The 21,679-nt window shown below is 36.4% G+C and overlaps 1 protein-coding gene across 13 annotated transcripts in view; it reads right to left on the reverse strand.

Annotated features, from left to right (window-relative positions):
* Positions 1–21,679, reverse strand: part of NUMB (NUMB, endocytic adaptor protein) — a 128,026-nt gene that overhangs the window by 83,766 nt on the left and 22,581 nt on the right. For all 13 annotated transcript variants that reach the window (XR_003044097.1, XM_015599699.2, XM_015599702.2 and 10 more), the window contains exon 2: positions 12,474–12,605. The gene's annotated coding sequence lies outside the window, so the exon portion shown is untranslated. The remainder of the gene's footprint in view (positions 1–12,473; positions 12,606–21,679) is intronic.

Consider the following 21,679-nt stretch of genomic DNA (forward strand, 5'->3'; position numbering starts at 1 on the left):
CACCAACTTCTAACAGCTTGGCACCATTAGTAGCAACTTTCACAAAAAGCAGGTCTTAATCCATTTTAAAGTGGTGTTTCGAGTCAGAGGTAAGGAAAGAGTCATGGTCTAATTATTCACACAGGTATTAATGGTAGGTACTCAGGCACAGTCACACATTATGCTAGATGTATTCTGCAGACAAAAACATCGTCCTCCATTTTAACTGTCCTCTTCTTAAAAGTGTGAATAACATTAAAGTACTTTATTGTTGAAGATAATAAAACTGAATTGAGTTTTAGGATGGATAAATAGATACAGACACAGCTAAAAGAGACCTTTAACATAGCTGTTTTGTTCTATATGGAAAGAGAACCTAAAATGAAATTGATGTAGACTTCAGGTGAGAATGAAAACTCGTACAGCCTTTTTAGAACACAATTTGGCAATATGCATCTAAAGACTTAAATGAACATATACCTAGAAATTTATCATATAGAAATCATCAGACTAATCAGATAATTTACACCAGTGGTTCTCAAGCTTTAGCATGCATCAGAATCACCTAAAGTGTTTGTAAGACACAGACTGCTGGGCCCCAATAGAGGAGTTTCTGATTTTGCAGGTCTGGGTGGAGGCCAATAATTAGCATTTCTAACAAATTCCCAGCTAACAATGATCCTGCTGGTCCAAGGACCACACTGAGAACCACTGATCTATACAATGGACTTCTATGAAGCCATTAAAAAAGTAGGTCTCTATTTATTGATATAAAGTATATATGCAGTAGCATGCTAATAATTGGTTCTGGATGGAACTAGGCACAGAGAGGGAAGCCTTGACTTGTGGCATTTGCCAATTTCCATGGTGTAACTGCTGCCACCATAGCCAATATCAAGTTACCAATGATTTGGGCTTGCATAATTCCTTAATTATTGGCTCTGGTGAGCCCAGGCACACCGCCTAGAAAAGCATCTAAAAGTATATAAGGTAAAGTATGTAAATAGTAACAGCAGTTATCTTTCTTTGAGTAGAAGGATTATGGGAATTTTATTTTCATTATGGTTTTCCCTATTTCAAACGTTTTTCAATGAACATTCTTATTTTTATTATAAAAAGCTATTAACATTTTGAAAAATAAAACGAAATCATCAATTTAGAGTTCTTTACAGTTGCAGTTTAGCATCCCTTCTATCGGAGGGGACAGTGACATTTACACGCAGGCTCAAGTCCACTCTTGCACTATCCTTCTAAGCTAACCTGGCCATGCCAAAGTGGAAAAAAGAGAAGGATAAGGCCCAACTAGAAAAATCTTTGCATTCCAGCCCTGGAACATCAAGAGCTAGACGTCATCTTTATAAAATGAAGCATTAATACCTGCCCTAGAATCCAAGGAGAAAATAGACAGCCTGCAACTTGCTATAAACCCAGTTTCACAAAAGGAACAAGAACATAATCCCTATAGCTTTGTTTAATTAAAATGCAGGCTTGATTAACAGTTCACCAAAGTACTGTTAATGAGAGAAAAAACAAAAATAGCATAAATGTCCCATAAAAGATTAAATAACTTAAGTCCATAAAATGTAATGATATATACCTATTACAAAGTGATGTAGAAAATTTTCCAACAGCATGGGAAAATGGCCATAAATTATTGTGAAATGAAAAATGTAAGTGACAAAACTGTGTATATGATCCTATTAATAAATAAAAATACACATTTGTGTTATGTTTATATGAATTTGTATGTGTACGAATATTTAAATACCAAAAAAATATAGCCAAAGTTAGTAGCAATTACCTCTGAATTGGGGGTATTAGATGATCTTTTTATATTTGCCTATTTGTATCTCCAAAGACATCTACAATAAATATGTATTATCTGGGTAATTTTTTAGTCAATATGCAGGGGAAACCCAAATGGTATCAAGTAAATAAAGAGTTCTTTACAGTTGCAGTTTAGCATCCCTTACTCTCAATCACAGAACCTCACTCTCAATCACAGAAATGCCAATTAAAACAAAATACTACTTTATACCCATCAGATTGAAAAGACTAAACAGATGGATAAGAGCAAATACTGGTGAAGATTTAAGGACATGGGAACCTTAATACACTGCTGGTGGGAGTATAAATGAGGCAACCATTCTGGAAAACAATCTGGCAATATTTAGTGAAATTAAGTATGTATATGGACCATAAGTCAGCAATGCCTTTCCTCAGATGTACTACAGAGAAACCTTTGCACAAAGCCATAGAGTACATGTATAAGGAAGTTTACAGCAGTACTACTTGTATTAGTAGTTTCCAAGCCACACACAGAAATCCATTATTAGAGAAATGCATAAATAAAATGTAGAAATATACAATGGAATATTATACAACAGTCAGTAGTTATAAATTAGATTTATGCTTATGTTTAAATCTTAAAACAGTGTTGAGCAGAAAAAAATTGAGATTCATAGCACAATACCATTTATACTAAGGTCCCAAAATTCAAGCCAAGTTTCAGCTTTCATAACCAAAAGTTCACTTTCACAACTAAATTTAAAATTCGTTTTGTTTCCTGCAGTACCCAGTGAGAGGTTATTATGTAATTATAAAGCACCTATATGCTGAACATTGTAGGAAAGTAAAATGAATACATTTTTGAAGTAAAATGAATGCAATCACATAATTTTGACAGATTCTGTTAACTTGCTACCCAAAAAGCCGTTCTCCCTCCTTGCCTCTCATTATAGAGGCTGAAAAGCTAACTACAGTTAGAGGTGACCATATAACCTAACTTTAGCTCATGAGACATTCAAAGTGACTTGTTAGAAGCACTAATAGGAAAGCTTTTGCTTGGCCTGAACCTTTTGTCGTCATTGTTAAACGTGAGTGGAAGGCTGGAGATGTATCAGATATCTTAGGACCATGAAAGCCAATCAAATCACAAAGATATGAGCCCCAATACTGGTTGAGCCACTGAAGCAACATGAGCAACTGCCTACTTCCAGACTTATGTATAATCCCCTGATATGGACTACTGTAATGAGTAGCTGCTCAGAGGACTGGTAGGAAGTCTGAGGGAAAACTGAACTGAGGAGAGAATGACAGAGGATAAGAATATAGAATCAGGGAGTTCCCTGGGCTCTAAATTACACGCAGACCCAAATAATCACCAAGAGCATATCATCGGGAGGGCCATCTCCCTGAATAACAGTTTAAATAAGCCTTCGAGAATTGGTAACATACTTCAAAACAAAAGCCCTAGACTACTGTCCAAAAAATTCATGTTGTTAATATTCTTAGGTATGATAACTGGCATTGAAGTTATATAGAAAATAATATGCTTTTATTAAATAAATGTTTATTGAAGTATAATGTCTTTTATCTTAGAAGATGCATGCTTACGTATTTAGGGATATATCATAATGTCTGCAATTTTCAAGTGGTTCACAGAAAAAAATACACACGTTAGAAACATAAAACAAGTAAGGCAAAATGTTAAAGTTATTGAATTATCAGTGGGAGATATACAGATGTTCAATGTACTATTCTTTCAACATTCCTGTACATTTGAAATGTGTCATAATAAAAAGTTGGCATTATGTTAATTTGCTGGTTTGGGTATTGTGCTACAGCTACGTGAGATGTAACCATTAGGGGACATGGGGTACAAGGAACACAGAACTACTCTGTCCTCTTTTTATAACTTCCTGTAAATCTAAAATTATATCAAAATAAAATATTAAAACAAGAATTGTGGGAAGACCTCCAGTTTGGTAACAGAGTAAACACATATCTCCCTTTATCTTCCACTGAACTGTAAGTGCATTCTACAGAACGCATGAACAGCTATTTGAAGACTCTGAAGAGCAAATATTACAGGTGGATCCAGGAAGAACACCGGAATTCAAAGTATTATCAGATTTGCTGCGAGTTTACCATGTTTTCCTTCTAGTATCCACTCAGCCCGAATTCAGCACAACCCAAAACCCAGAAGTGAGTTATTATGGTGCAGGCAGAGAGAGACAGAGGAAAAACCCTCTAGCTCTGGCTCAAGGCCAAAAAAGGGAACTCTTAAAGCTCAGAGAAAGTGGGGGAAATCCCTGGAGTATTTTTTCCCTCCTCTCCTTTCCCTTCAAACTCTCCTGTCTCAGTCCCTGGGTCTTCTGTAGTGGGTGCAACAGCAGCAGCAAGAGAGTCTGAGAATGAAAAGCCTCCAAAGTAAAAATCCTGCGGGAACCTTCCTCCCTATTCACTGGAGCCCCGCCTCCAAGTGGGCAAGCCAAACACGACTGTTTTCTTCCTTCCCCTTCCGTCCTCAGGAAAGTCACCCCATAAAGCTTATGAACTCCTGAGCTCACCCTCAACCTGTGTAGGTATGAATCTGATTCTAAGTAACATAATAAAAATTCATGTGCCAACAAGCACATGAAAAGATGCTCAGATGCTCAACATCAGTAATCATTAGGGAAATACAAATCAAAATCACAATGAGATACACAAAACGACAATTGTCGAAGATGTGGAGAAATTGGAACTCTTGTGCACTGTGGGTGGGAATGTAAAATGGGGCAGTTACTATAGAAAATAGTATGGCAATTCATTAAAAATTAAAGAGAATTACTACATGATCCAGCAATTCAACTTCTGGGTATATATACCCAAAAGAATTGAAAGCAGGGGCTCAAAGAGATATTTCTACACCTATGTTCACAGCAGCATTATTCACAATACCCAAAAGGTGGAAGCAACTCAAGTGTCCATCAGAAGAGAAATGGATAAAATGTGGTATATACATACAATGGAATATTATTTAGCCATAAAAATGAAAAAAATTCTGAGGTTCCAGTCAAGATGGCAGAGTAGGTAAACAATGGGCTCGATATCTCCATGACCACATCAAAATTACAACTGAATTATAAGACAATCAACCTGGAGAATCATCTGAAGACATGCTGAACAGAAATCCTATAACTAAGTATATAAAGATGCCTCCATGCTGAGACTGGTAATAGGAGTGGAGTCGCAAAATGGGCTGGACTAACATCCACATATGGTGGTTGTGAATCTGGAAAGATACTGCAGTAGCAGAGGTCCCTCCTAAAAAGCAAGGGGTCCCAACCCCACACCAGGCTCCCCAGCCTGGAGCACCAGTGCCAGGAAGAAGAGCTCCCACAACATCTGGCTGTGAAAATCAGCAGGCATTCCATCCATCTGGCTAGACAGAAGGCTGCTGGAAACCCAGGCATCCTCTTAAAGGGACCCCTGCACAGACTCACTCACTCTCCAGCACTCACCCGAGGCTCCAGTGGAGAGACAGCAGCTTGGAAGGCACCAGAGACATAGTGGAGAAACTGAAGGGTATGACTTCAGGGTAAGGGCTGGGTAGACAGACAACACTGTCCCTGTGTTGAGCCTTCCTCTCACACAGCTGACAAGTGAATGCCAACTTTCCTGTGTTGAGCTCTCCCACCACTGGCCAAATCTGAATCTGCATTAGTCTAGTGAACACCTTTCACCCCACCCTGATGACTCCCTGAGACCCTGCCCCACCCAACTCACCCACCAACAGAGGCTCTAAGACAATATCAAGTATAACATTTGCATGACAGAGATACTAGAAGAAGAGGACAGCAAGGGCTTGAGAATCTCTCTGAAAAAATAATGACTGAAAATTTCCCTAGCTTGGCAAAGGAAACAGACATACAAGTCCAGGAAGAGCAGAGAGTCCAAACGAGATGAACCCCTAAGAGGCCCACACCAAGACACATCATAATTAAAATGGCAAAGATTAAAGACAAAGAGAGAATCTTAAAAACAGCAAGAGAAAAGCAGTTAGTTACCTACAAAGGAGATCCCAAAAGAATGTCAATTGATTTCTCAACAGAAGCTTTGAGGCCAGAAGGGATTGGCACAAAACATTAAAAGTGACAAAAAGTAAGAACCTATAACCAAGATTAGTCTATCCTGCAAGGCTATCATTTAGAATCAAAGGAGAGAGATAAAGAGCTTCCCAGGCAAGAAAAGCTAAAGGAATTTAAAACCACCAAACCAGTATTTCAAGAAATTTTAAAGGGACTTCTTTAAGAAGTAGGAAGGAAAAGAGAACACAAATACGAATAATAATATGTCAATAACTATGTAACTGTTAATAATCACTTTAAATGTAAATGGATTAAATGCTCCAATCAAAAGATACAAGGTAGCTGAATGGATAAGAAAACAAGACCAACACATGTGCTGTCTATAAGAGACCCACTTCAGATTGAAAGACACACAAAGACTGAAAGGAAAAAGATGGAAAATTTTATTTCATGCGAGCAGAAACAAACGAAAAAGCTTAGGGTAGCAATACTTATATAAGACAAAATAGACTTTAAAACAGGCTATTATAAAAGACATACAGATTTCATAATGATAAAGGGATCAATCCACCAAGAGGATATAACCCTTGTAAACATTTTTGCTCCCAAAAGCGCAGCGCCTAAATACGTAAAAACAAATACTAACAATCATAAAGGAAGAGATGGACAGTAGTACAGTCATAATAGGGGACATTACAGCCTACTGACATCAATGGATAGATCTTCCAGACAAAATCAAGAAGGAAACAGCGGCCTTAATTGATAAATTAGACCAGATGAATTTAATTGATACTTTTAGAGCATTATACCCCAAAGCAGCAGAATATACATTCTTTTCATTGCACATGAAACATTTTCCAAGACAGACCACATGTGAGACCACAAAGCAAGTCTCAATAAATTTAAGAAGACTGAAATCATATCAAGTGTCTTCTCCAACCACAATGACATGAAAGTAGAATTATGAGGAAAAAACTGAAAACATACAAACACATGGAGGCTAAATAACATGCTGCTAAACAATGAGATCAAGGAAGAAGTCAAATGATACCTTGAGACAAATGAAAACAAAATAACCCCCAAATCTATGGGACACAGCAAAAGCAGTCCTAAGAGGGAAATTCATAGCTCTATGGGCCTACCTCAAGAAACAAGAAATATCTCGGAAAATAAAATGGCGTAGATGATAGAGGCTCTGTTCATCCCTCTGGCGACCAAATCAAAGTTGTGACGGAAACAAGGAGCAGCAGCAAGGAAGAATCACCTGGGATGAACAAGCTATACAACTAGGGAGAAATCCAAGAAATCACCCTGCAACAGCAGAAGGTAGGACGGGGCAAGGATGCGGGGATGCCCGGTCTTGAGTGGCTGAGTGAGACGGAGGCTGCAGCAGTGGCTGCGGCAGCGGATGCGGCAGCGGCTGTGGCAGCAGCAGACGCCTCTTAAAGGGGCCGCGTCCATGAGCGAATTTTCACGGTGATGGACCTGCTCACTCTGAGCACCAGTGCCAATTTGGCTGCGCACAGGGGGCACCAGAGATTTACAGGGAGATATTGTCAGAATGAGGGCCTAGGCGAGACTCCAACGGTACAGAAGTGCTAGCGGTATCCATTGTTCCCTGTTGAGATCTCCCCTCTACCATTGCACCAGACACAGCACCGCCATAGCTGTGACGTCATCAAACTGGATAACAGAGGTCACTCCGCCCAGAGGATTCCCTGGAACCCCACCTACCCTAACTCACGGCTCCACCCAAGCCACATCTAGGTATATCCTAAGCGAGTCAGGTGCTCCTTGCTGAGACTCACACTAGAGAAGGCAGCTGGCCTCGGTTTCTGGTGTAGCCTTTTGAAGCAACTATAAGTTCATCATCTGTGGATTGCTTTCTGAATCTTAACAGGTGGCTCCAGAGGAGTAGAGGCTTGGGCTAAATTTGGCCTGCAGCTAGATCCCTCTCAGGACTGTGCCACTGGACACCTTCTTCACAAATTCACAGTAATAAGACCAGGAGACTTAGGAGCTTTGCCTAGTACATAGAAACAGACACGGAAAGGCAGTCAAAATGGGAAGACAAAGAAGCAGAAACCACATGAGAGAATAGAACAGAGATCCAGAAATAATGGAGTCAAGCAATCTAACAGATGTGGAATTCAAAACACTGGTTATCAAGATGCTCAATGAACTTTTGGGAAGTGTAGATAAATTCAGTGAGAACTTCAACAAAGAGATAAAAAACATAAAAATGGAAATGGAAATTATAAAAGGTAACCAGTAAGAAATGGAGAATATACCATCTGAGATAAAGAGTATATTAGAGGGAATTAAAAGAGTGGATGAAGAAGAGGATCGAACAACCAATATAGAGGACGGGATAAAATCAATTTAAGGAGGATATGGGATACTATTAAGGCTCCAAATATTCGTCTGTTTGGTGTAACTGAAGAAAATCAAATGTTGAACAGCTGTTTGAGAAATAACGATGGAACACTTCCCTAACCTGGTGAAGGAAATGGACATAAAACCCCAGGAAGCTCAGAGAATTCCAAAAATCAGGGATCCAAAGAGGCCCACACTAAGACACTTCATAATTAAAATGCCAAAGGTTAAATCCAAAGAAAGAATATTAAAAGCATCAAAACAGATAATTACTTTTAAGGGAACACCCATAAGACTGGCAGCTGATTTCTCAAAAGAAACTATGCAGGACAGAAGAGCTTGGCAAAAAATATTCGACAGGATGAAGACCCAGGATCTACAACCAAGAATACTTTATCCGGTAAAGCTATCATTTAGAGTTAAAGGACGAAGAGCTTCCCAAACAAAAATAAGCTAAAAGAGTTTGTTGCTACCAAGCTCGTATTACAGGAAATGTTGGAGGGACTTCTTTAAGAAGGAAAAACATTATCAAAAACAGGAATAAAGAACTATAACAACTACATTCCCATCAATAAGTACCTTAAATGGAAAAGAATTAAGTGCTCCAACCAAAAGACAGAGTGGCTGAAAGGATAAGAAAACAAGACCCCTACATATAAAAAGGAAAGGGATGGAAAAAGATATCGCTTTGATGGACCTAGAAGGTATTTAAGTTGGATAGAGAAAGATAAACACGATATGATTTCACTTACATGCGGAATCTAAGGAATAAAAAGAACAAACTAATCAAAAACAGACTCACAGATATAGTGGACAATTTGGTGACTGACAGAGGGGTGGGGGGTTTGGGGAGCTGGGAGAATGGAGTGACGGGTTAAAGAAGTACAAATTAATAGCTTATGGATGGTCACGGGGATGGGGAGCATGGCATAGGTAATGCAATTAGCATTAATACATTGGCTAGGTGGGGGGTCAGGGGAAGGAGGGAGCATTTGGTGGGATCATTTTATTAACTATATAGATGTCTAACCAATGTACTATACTCTCGAAACTAATTAAAATTAAAAATATATATATCTCAAAAAATCTAACCTTATAGCTAAAGGAACTAGAAATAGAATAACACCAAAGCCCAAAGTGAGTAGAAGGGAGAGAATAATGAAGATCAGAGTGGAAATAAATAAAAAAGTGTGTAAAAAAACAACTGAAATGATTAATGAAACCAAAAGTTGGTTCCTTGAGAAGATAAACAAAGCTGATAAACCTTTAACCAGACTCAACAAGAGATAGAACCCAAATAAATAAAACCAGGGAAAAAAAGAAGTGACAACTAACACCACTAAAATAGAAGGGATTATAAAGAAATAGTATGAACAATTATATGCCAACATATTGAACAATCTGGAAGAAATGGAGAAATTCCTAGAAACATACTCTTCCAAGACTGAATCAGGAAATAGAAAATATAAACAGACTGATTACAATTAACAAATCCATTCAGTAATCAAAAAACCTAACAAATGGAAATTTGGACCAAATGGCTTCACAGGTGAATTTTACCAAACACTCAAAGAAGAATTAACACCTATCCTTTTCAAACTATTCCAAAAAGCTGAAGAGGAAGGAAGGTTCCCAAGCCCATTTTATGAGGCTTGTATTATCCTGATTCCAAAACCAGACAAGGATATTACGAAAAAAGAACCAATATCCCTAGACCAATATCTCTGACGAACATAGATGCGAAAATCCTCAAGAAAATATTAGTAAACTAAATTCGACAATACTTTAAAAAGATCATACACCATGATCAAGTGGGATTTATTCCCAGGACAGAAGGTGGCTGGTTCAATATCCACAAACCAAATTAATGTGATCTACCGTATAAAGTGAAGGATAAAAATCACATGATCATATCAATCGATATAGAAAAAGTATTTGACAAAATCCAACATCTATTTATGATTTAAAAAAAAAAAAAAATCTCAGCAAAGAGGGAATAGAGGGAACACACCTCAACATAATACAGGGCACACATGACAAACCCACAGCTAACATCATCAAACAGGAAAAAGCTTAAAGTGTTTTGCTAAGACCAGTCAGAAAGCAATGTCTCACTCACCTAAGGAATTTTTATCCCGTCAGGCACAGGCCTTGTAGAAGGGAGGCAAGATAAAGCAGTGAATAAACCTGGAAAAAATGTTATCAGCAATTGACCTACTTGGACTTTGTAACAGCAATAGTGGGCCAAAAAAATAAAATGCTTAAAACAAAAAAGAAGGCAAGTTAATTGCTTGAAAGTTTTATATGTTTGTGCGAGTGTGTGTATGTATATATTTTGGGTTGTTATTTAAGATACACTGTTTTACACTACCTATCATCATCATTCCCAATATATGTCTACCAGAAAACATCTCATTTTGTTTTCAAATGTAAAAAAAAAAACAAAAAAAACAAAAAACAGCTTTCTCAATTATTGTACCTTTTGAACTAAAATATATTGTTTTGCAAACTCAGTCAATTCTGATTATTCACAGTTAAGAGCAGATTACTCTATTATCACAATACCTGGTTCAGTCATTTTCCACTGTAAAATATCTACCTACCTGTGAGGAATGGGGAATGAGTAGGCTAATTATAATGCAAATCACCTAGAAATGGGAAAGCATCTAGACAGCAAGAAAATTTTCTGGGTCTAATAGATAATAAGACACTCCCTAGAGCTTATTTCTCAGCAATAGTGAATGGACCACATCTCCATGTAATGCTTAGAGGACTATCTAATATTATTATTCCATTACATCCAGAAATTAAGTAATAGCTATATTCAAACCTGTCACAGGCAATTTATAATTGGTGGGTAAGTATAATCAATAAGACAACCAAATTCTACAACTTTCCAAGTTTTCTTGTCTCGTTAAATAAAAAATTTTCAATATTTACCAGAAGTGTAGCAGGGAAAATGGTACAATACTAAAAAAAGATTATAGTTTTCATATAAAAAGCAGACAGAAAAAACGAACTTGATATATATAATAATACTGGCACTAGTTTCTCAAATCTATCATATGTATTGGAAACAAGTTTCCCAAATAATTCTCAAATTATTAAAACAAGGGGAAAAAAACAAGTAGACTTAAAAAAATAAGTAGTATTTTCTTAAAACCAAATCTCAAACTACAAATCTTACTTTGCATCTTGTTTATAAGTTTTTGTCTCTACTTCTGATTACAGCTTTGTTGATACAATAGAAAATTCAATCTATTTCAGTTCTTCCTGTTTCAGCCTCTTATTTTCAATATACTTCACTAGACAAGAGGAGCACACAAAATTCTTATTGGACTCATACATCATAATTTTCTGCAAATACTCCTTTTTCACATATCATACATATTATTTATATACTTCAAGTAACACAAACTGTGGCAGATTATGTTTTCCAAAGATGGCTACAATAGCAGATTCCATTCCATATGCTCTTCCTATAATGTGGACACTCTTCCCTTCAAGTGATGGAGTGAGTCTATGTCCACCCCATCCTCTAAACCTGGGTGGACCTTTATAATGACCTCGACCAATAGAAAAGAGCAGGGTAACACTATACGACTTACAAAACTAAGTCGAATATGCCATGCAACTTCCCCTTGCTCTCTGGGATGCTCTCTTGGAAACCGGCCACCATGCTGTGAAGAAGCCAAGCAGCCAAAAGGGGAGGTCATGTGTAGGTGTTCTGACTGATGGCCCAGGCTGAGGTCCCTACCAACACCCAGCATTAACCATCAGACACTTGAGTGAGTAAACCTTCAAATGAGTCTAGCTTGCAGCCATTGAGCCACCCCAACCCTTCCAGCTACCCTATGTCACACCACAGGTTAACAGAGACAAGCTGTCCCCACCAAGAGAGTCTTGCCCAAATTGCAGATATATTAGCAAAATAAGTAATTGGTATATTTTAAAAGACTAAGTTTGGTCTGTTATGCAACAATAGATAACTAACACAAGCTCATGAATGAATACACTTTGGAAAATGCACAAAAAGAGAAAGAAAAAAATCATGGTAAGTTTCACTACTGTTAACATTTTGACACATATCTTACAATCAAGAAAATGTTTAGCTCCACATACTTAAGATTTCAACTGCTTTGTTTTAACCAGAGTTAAATTTCTAAAGGCAGTCAGCTGTTTGCCTCTAACAAGAAACAGGAAGGAAGAACATTAGCATTCATTCTACTTTTCTTACCATTACTAATTATCTCTTTCACTTACCTGTCCTAAGTAAGGTGTCTGAGGATAGTTGGCCCACCAATATTCCGATCTATGGATGTGGATCAAGATCTTCAGTTGCAACAGCAGCTGCAGGGGCCTTCTTCCCTGGAAGAAGTTGCTTAAGGCCCAAATCTGAAATTTTCAAGGAAAGAAAATGCTAAATATAGACATTCTTTCAATCCCTTATACTTCTAACTCTACAACTGAACAGGGGCTGACAGAGTGGGTTAAAATTACATGGAAGTGAATGTACAGACTTCACTAAAAAGGGAGTTGGGTAATGGGGACTCAACTTCCAGCTCTACTTCTTACTGTCCATATGATCTTAATTAAAGCACAAACTCTCTGAGCCTAAGTCTCATGTGACAAAGACTGAGAGGAGTGGATCAAAATTTTGGGTTAGGAGTCTAACAGAAGACCTGGATTCTAAACTTAAAAGGCCAGAGTTGTATTAGAGAATGGTTCCTAAAATCTAATCCTCGAACAGGTGACAGCCATGACCAAAAGTGGCTATAAAGTTAACCAAATGTGCTTACTATGATTGTCCTTCTTATTTTTTTGGTGTTAAAATGAGATGATGTGACAGACAGTAGTAGCTGTTTTTGAAATACCCTAAAGCAACGGTCTCCAAACCCCCGGCCTTGGACTGGTACCAGTCCATGGCCTATTAGGAACCCAACCTCACAGCAGGTGAGCCACCAGCAAGCAAGCGAAGCTTCATCTGTCTTTGCAGCCGCTCCCCAACACTAGCATCACCACCTCAGCTCCACCTCAGATCATCAGGCATTAGATTCTCATAGGAGCACAGGTCCCTGGTGCCAAAAGAGTTGGGGACTGCTGCCCTGAAGAGTCAAAATCAAAAGCTGTAACCCTATGTAAATAATCTAAAATTCGTTTTAGAAATTCTAGTGTCTATAAGATTCACACGAGCTCTAAAATTCTACTTCTAACATTCTACATATTCATTCAATACTCAGAATATATAAAGGCTTATATGGTTCTAAGGAAAAATTAGTTAAAAACTGAAAGACATTAGAAACTTATTTTGTATAGACATCTACTTTCATATAATAATGTTTAAAAATAACCTGCAGAATAAGAACAGCTGAATTTCATTTCCAATAGATGCTCTAACAAAATAATTTCAGATGTAATTTTCAAAATGTATTTTTAGCCAACAATGTGTTTCACTTCATTGCTTCACTGGACTGACTCTAAAACAGGCTATAACACTTCTGATGTTTTTACTTTCTTTTTTTTGGTTGTTTTTTTTTTTTTTAATGCCTACAGCACCTGGTATTCCTAGGTGGTCTCCCATCCAAGTACTAACCAGGCCCAACCCTGCTTAGCTTCTGAGATCAGATGGGAACTTTCAGTTTTAACAGTTGAGCTAAGAGAACTAAACACATACCAAAAAAAAAGATACACCCACAGAGAAATAATAAGTGTAGCAAATGCTTTTCAAATATGCCAGAAATTGCATTAGGTATATCACTAGTGAAAACAGTTGATATGTATTTGATCATAATATGCCAATATAATTAAGGCAACATTTATGTTTTGTCCATGATTACATTTCACATATTTCTGCCTGCATTATAGCAAAATAAACTAAAAAGCTCCTTACTATATTGTAACTATTTTCAAGGAAACAATTATTCCAATGATACTAATGAAGGAGCCATAATAAAGTATGGGTGTCAGCAGAAATTTCCCAATATCTTAGGACTGGAGCAAGCTAGGTGCTATATTAAAGATGAAATATGAATATAGAGTATTTCTAAAATAGTACCAGAAAGGAAAAAAATTCTAAATTTCTAAAAACACAACTGGAAACACAAACATTGAGAATTCACAGAATTAAATAAAAGGTTGTTGGTTCTAAGATTTGGCTTGCCAAATTTTCCCTATGGATAAATGCTCAATACCCACTGGACATTTTATACCACCTCCAAGATTAAGAGTCTTCTGCTAACTCTATGAAGATAAATGAACTCCCAGGTTATTTACACTCCAAGTACCCACCACTGGAGGAACATATCAGAGAAGGACAACTTAAGCACAACATTTAAGCTTTAGTCAGACTTGGAAAACAATGAAATTGTTTTTGACATACTTTGAATTTGACATTGAATTTGACATACTTCCCACACAGAATATGCCTATAGAAAAAAAGTATATTATCTATTTTTTTATATAGGACTTATTTTTACTTTTTTAAACTAGAATCACTATGCCAGTTAAAGTAAAAACAGAAGAGGAAAACTTCTCAATTACAAATTAAGTCTTACCAGTCAACACTTGACTCTTGGAAATTCTGTTTATCTAACTAGATAGTCACTGTCCTCATATCTGAAGATTCTTGTCTCTTTCACCAACTAGTATCTTTTCAAAGGTTTCAGACCCCTGCACCATCCATCCAAGCTCAATTCAAAAAAACAGGTGTTGATTATGTCCTTAACACCCTCTCTTAATATACGAACATTAACAGCTCTTATAATTTCATTTCACCAAGGCCAAGTGTGATGTGCTACTCACAACTCCAAGCCTGTGCTACATGGCTCCAAACTACTCTTCTCAAAATGGCAGCAGGCTATTTTTTTCTCTTATTATATACTAATTCCTTGCTACTTAAAGTGTGGTTCACAGACTGGTAGCATAGTCATCACCCGGAAGCTTGCAAGAAATGCTGAATCTCAGGCCTTACCTTAGACCTACTGAATCAGAATCTGCATTTTAACAAGATCCTCAGGTGATTCATACACATGGAAAATTTTGAGAGGCACTGACCTAGTTCACTCATTCAGGGTCCCTTCCATGGGCTTTACAGTTCTTCTTTACTTATTTGGCATTTAAGAGACTGGATCCTTTTACTTTTGAGCATTTTAAGGCCCATCAAAGTGAAATGAGGAGACTTTAAATACGATTACCCAGTTTCTTCGCAACCTCCTTGAAAAGAGGGACTTCATTGTATCCTCAAGACCAAAACAGTGCCAGGCAAATATTTGTAAAAGGAACAAAACAGATAAGATACCGGATGTTTGGCTTAAATATTTTGGCTCTTCCATTTGCTATGTAAGCAAATGCTATCTAAAGGAAGGGAAGCAATAAAATATGAGGTCATCGAAATTTACAAAATGAAAAATATGCCACTTTAAATGACTTCATTAAGGTAACAAGGAAAGTTACTATTAAGTTCACAAGGTTCAACATTTTAATCATATCATTATATCATTATTAACATTACATTTTAGGTGAAATGACAATATTTCGTCTACATATACACTATCATCCAAGTGGCTAGTAAACTCAACTGTCCAGAGGAGTTGTGCACTCAGAGCTTAAGGAAGTCTAAATTGCTGGAAAGTATCCGTACATAAAAATTAAAGACCACATAATATGATTAATTTCTTCAAAACCAGAAGAAATAAATGCTTTCAATCCTTATCTAGCTCAAGTTGAAATAGAGGAAAGGAACCAAGGAAAAGAATGAAAGTACAGAGAAGACAAAAATTCAGGGACCAGAAATAGCAACAGGACAGAGAACAGAACAGTGATTAAAAGTCATCAAAGGTCTTAAAGTGACTTAGAAACTAGAAAGGCAAAAGCGACTACAAAGGCAAAGAGCAAAATACAAATCGAAGTACCATCCACTTCGATAACCTCTAATGACATATAACGCAAGAAATTTTTAGAGCAAATAAATCCTAGAATATCTCCTAAGAGTAGTGTATCATTTCTCTCATCTACCATCTCACCTAAATTAACAAGGAACAAAGAAATACACCCCTAACCCTTAGAGATCAATAAAAAGCAAAAGGTTCAATATGTACTTTTTTTTTATGGCAAATATTGGTCGTTTTCCTTGATCTCTGTGAGATTTTCATTTTTAAAAAAAGGTTAAAATAAGTTTTAATTCCTTATCTACCTTTCATACCTCATTTTTACTATTTACTGTATTAGATTTAGTGCAAAATACAGGTGCAATCAATCCATACACAGATTTCTATTTCAAAAAACCTTTTCTAGAAATCTCTCAGTTATATGCAAAAAACAACATTAAGGTAAGATCAAGGTGGGGCAAGACTTCCAGCAATGGACCAAACTAGAAATAAAATCATAAGCACAAGATGCTCAACTTCACTGGTAGTAACCAAAGAGATGCAAACTGATATCATTTCAGATTGGCACATACTAAAAAGATCAATAGTATTCAGTGTTTTATAACATACGAGGGGAGAATCTGGCAACCCTGTTTACTATTATTCGGACTGTATCTAACAATAGTTTATCAATATAAAAGCTTTTAGTAGAACAAACAGATTTCAAAACATGCCTACCTTTTGACACAACAATCCTACTTCTAAAAAAATTTATAAGTAAATGAATGTGTGCAAATACGTATGTACAGAAGAGCTATTATGTATGCTTAGCACAAAGTAGTTGTTCGGTAAATATCTGATGAATGAATCGCTGCAGTATTGTTTATAACAGCAAAAACTGTTAACAGAAATGTCTACAAATAAACAATGGCATATCCACACATGGCCTGACATCATATAAAGCCATGAAAAATGATAAGGCAAACACACAATGGAATATACAGATGTCAAATTATAATGTACACCTGAAAATTATATAATTGTATTAACCAATGTTACCCCAATAAACATAATTAAAAAATTAAAAATTAAAAAAAATTTTAAAATGATAATGCAGAGCTATAATTATTGATTAAAAATACATCTAAATTTATGGATGTTAAAAAAAAGTAAAACATATGGCAGTTCCTCAGAAAAATTAAACATAGAATTACCACATTATTCAGCAATTCCATTTCTGGACATATACTCAAAAGAATTGAAAAAGCAGGGACTTAGACAAATATCTGTACACCAATGTTCACAAAAGCATTATTCCCAACACACAAAAGATGGAAACAACCCAAGCGTCCATTGACACATTAACAAATAAACAAGAGGTGGTATATCATGCAATGGAATATTATTCAGCCTTAAAAAGCAATGTTCTGACCTGTGCTATAACATGGATGAACCTTAAAGACATTATGCTAAGTAAAATAAAGCCAGACACAAAAGGACAAATATTGTATGATTCCATGATGTATATGAGATATTCAGAGTAGTCAAATTCAGACATAAAGTAGAATGATGGTTGCCATGGGCTGGCGGGAAGGGGAGAATGGGGAGTTACTGTTTCATGGGTACAGAGTTTCAGTTTGGAAAGATAAAGTTCTGGAGATGGATAGTGGTGATGGTTGCACAACAATGTGAATGTACTTAACGCTACTAAACTATACACTTAATAGTTAAAATGGTAAATTTTATGTTATGTCTATTTTACCAAAATAAAAAAAAAAAACCAATAATGCAAGCCACAACGCAACTTCTAGACTGAAATGAATGTTTGCTAATTTTTAAATCCTATGCTCATAAAAATGAAATTAGGAAAATAAACCACTACCTTGGTTATTCCTGATCCTACTCCTATTATTCAGGACTCCCAGCACGAGTCATCAAGAACAAGTGCAAATATTCTCCCCTCCGCCCCGAGTTTCAAAGCATAGTGCCGAAAGTTAGTTTGCATACATATTCTAATAATTAGACACTGAATCGGAGTTAAAACGTGTAGCTTCTTTGCCTACCTTTACAATTAGTTAAGATTAAAGTCAAATAAAGTTCCAGGTAAATCAACTCACTTTTCTTCAGCAAAAAATTCATGCTATCTAGCAGAACATAGAATAATGAGGAACTCAAATAAAAGGAAATATCTGAAATATCCGAATATGCACACTAGAAAGTACGCAAAAAACTGAAGAATAAACTATTAAGATATGAGCCTTTGAGAATATACAGTTTATGGTCAAAATAAGTAAAAGGGGAGCCAAGTCTGACATCAAAGTAAATATCAATAGAAAGCCCCGACCAATCCCATCCTGCCCCTTGCACCCTCAGAGAATGGTGTGACTCTGGCATGACTCAAAATGTTTAGTTAGAGCATACCTAGGGAATTCATTCCATCAAGGAATGGCAGGTACTAAAGGGCTGAATCCAAATTTAGTCCTTCCTGAAACTTCATTGACCTTAAGAACCAGATGTTTCCAGGTGTGGAAGCAGTGCTCCTGCTTAGCTAGGAGCATCACCTCATGGGATGCTGCCCTCTGACACACTCTATAGGTAAAGGAAAGCCAGGTCAACACATGTGCTTTCCAAAGGGAATCAAGACAACTATTTTGAACTGTGAAAATCAACTGTGAAATCATTTAGGTCACAATCAGCACTTAAAGAGAAAGAGAAATAGATGGAAAAGATGAGTGCATCACACATAGTAAGGGTGAATATCGATTTTTATTTTTCTTCCAACTGTGTATGTAGGTGTGGGGATCACTATCAAAAATGTTTAAAATTCACCATTGTAGAGCAATGCTTGTGCATGTGCACTTGAAGACATAAGCAAGAATATGTTTATAATGCCAACAAAATGGAAAACGACAAATGTCCACATTCAGGAGGAAAGATAAATTATGGTAGTCATACAATTAATATATATTTCTGAGAAAATGAACCGCAGTTACACACACACATCAATATGGATGAATCTTTAAAAAATGATGATTAGCTAAAGCAAATAAGAATATATATATGGGGTTCCATTTCTATAGCTAAAAAATAAGCAAAACTAAAGAGTATATTTTTGAAGTGCATACAAGAAGGAAAATACATAAAAGAAAAGGAAGGGAATAATAAATAAAACCAAAACAAAAATTTGAATATTTTTATCCCTAGTGGAGAGACAGGTGAATGGAAATCAAAGAGAAATATACCAGCAATATTGGTAATGTTCTATTTCTTAAGCTGGGTGATGAGTTCACAGGTATTGGTTTTATTACATACTTCACTACTTACATATACAGTACTATATTCTTATCTACATATCAAGTACTTGACAATGAGAAGGGAATACAGTAAAGGAAGGAAGAGAAAAAGGGGAGGGAAGGGAAAGAAAGGGAAGAAGAGAAAAAGGATAGACACCTGTAAGGTAGTCAACATGGACCTTCTCTCTCTCCCTGGAAAAGCAACACAGACTTCCATTAAATACAAGCTCCATCCTGAAACCCTACTAAAAAAAAGTTTGTCTTAAGAGCATAAACCTGAAATGAAACGCAAGCAGGTAACTTACCTATCTTCGGTTTTAAAAAATTAAGATATGCTTAATAAAAAGAAAAATAATTTTTAATAAAATAGTTAATATGTAAATGCTCAAGTATAAACATCCTAGAATTCATATTAAGGACATAGACACTTGCACCTATACACAGAAATGCCATGAATGAGACAGATACAAATGTACACTGACACAAAGAGTTGTATAGGAAAATCAGATACTATAAGGGGCAATGCCATTGGTAACATGATTTTCTGAAACAGTGAACAAGTCTTATAAAAGTTCTGAACAAAACAAAACCAAGTACAATTTGCACTGAGTAAGCAGTTGCATTCCTGGAAAATTTAGTGTCTTTTAAAACCATGCAAAAAATGCTTTGTGTTTAAATGTAAAACAGAATTAGAATCAGATAAGTACAAACAGGTTTTTCATCTACAACAAGGTCTGGGGAATGTTCAAACATCATGCAGAACTGTCTCATACCTTGTGGGATGTATGGAATTCCTGGCTCCTGCTTATTGAATGCCAATGCTGCAACCACTCCGACCTAATCATTGTGGATAACAAAAGTGCACCCTCAAAGATCCAAACAACTTATAGGCGGGAACTGACCCCATTAAGAACCAGTGACTTCAAGAAAAGCTAGATCCCAGCATGGCCTCCAGAAAGCCCTTATTTTCATAACACTGTGAAGCAGGGTGTAATGATAAAGCCTAACCAATTTCTAACTTTGGCAAAGGAGGAATCCTCATACAGTAAAGAAATTTATTATTAAGGAAAGTATAAAGGCAGATAAAAACTTAAGGATATTCACCCTAAATGAAAATGACACATCAAACCAAATGTCGGCAGTCTTTTAACCCAAATGATGACAGTCTTTGAAAACAGTGTTATTTTGCTAAAATACAACAAATGTACCAAATGAAAAACACTATAATACTCAAAAGAGTATGTAATAGTTTACAAAGTATTTTTATTTAATTTTAATCAGTTAATTGTAAACTTTAATTGCTATGCTTTAATTGCTCTGTAGCAATTCTGTAAGACAGATATCATTATTCTTTTCATATTATTTATAAGGGGAACAATCTCAAAAACGTCCAAGCCACAGAGCTAATAAACTGACATAGGGCTTCAAGCCCTGATTTCAAATCCTGTTTTCTTTCCACCAAACCACACTGCTTCACTAAGATCCAACGTGGCAAACAGATAAAAGGAAGCTCATTGGTCAATACAACAGAAGCATTAATGGCAAAAGATTAAAGCCTCTTGATCTGTTTTGATATGACAGTTGTACCACATATATCAGTTATTTCTCAACATGAAAATTTTTTAAATGTTGATGCTTTCGTATCTCATACTGAAAAGAGAAAGAGAAAACTATTGGAAAAGGAAAAAGTAAAATTTTAGCAGTTACTATGACATATAGTGTCTAATTACTTCCTCATACTAGAAAGAATCTAGGTCAGAATCCTAACGCATCTCCTAATCAAACATTCCAGAATCCCACCATAGATTCTGACAGGTAAAGAGATAAAGTCTTTAAAAACACACACACACACACACACACACACACACACACACACACACACACACACACACACACGTTTCAGCTTGGCCAGAAATATAAACACACACACACACACCCACACACCCACACACACCCACACACACACACACACACACACACACACACACACACGTTTCAGCTTGGGGAGAAATGCATAACAATTAAGAACTTTATAAAACCTTGTACCAAAGTGCCTGTAACAGTCACTATATGGGTCCTCTCAGAAACACTTATCTGAAAATGGCTACATGATGGGTTGGCATATTGAGTTAGTTCTCATTCGTGACTGACTGACTGACTGACTGACTGGTAGATTAACTTTGAAACCCTAAATGGTACTGTGCCATGCCTCTTACTTGATAATACATTTTCATGGTTCCAAACACCTATATGCACACAACCGTTCATGATATAAGACAAAAATAAAAGCAGAGACATACTCAGGGTACTC

Source organism: Pteropus alecto, unplaced genomic scaffold, assembly GCF_000325575.1.
Source record: "Pteropus alecto unplaced genomic scaffold, ASM32557v1 scaffold8, whole genome shotgun sequence".
Taxonomy (NCBI): domain Eukaryota; kingdom Metazoa; phylum Chordata; class Mammalia; order Chiroptera; family Pteropodidae; genus Pteropus; species Pteropus alecto.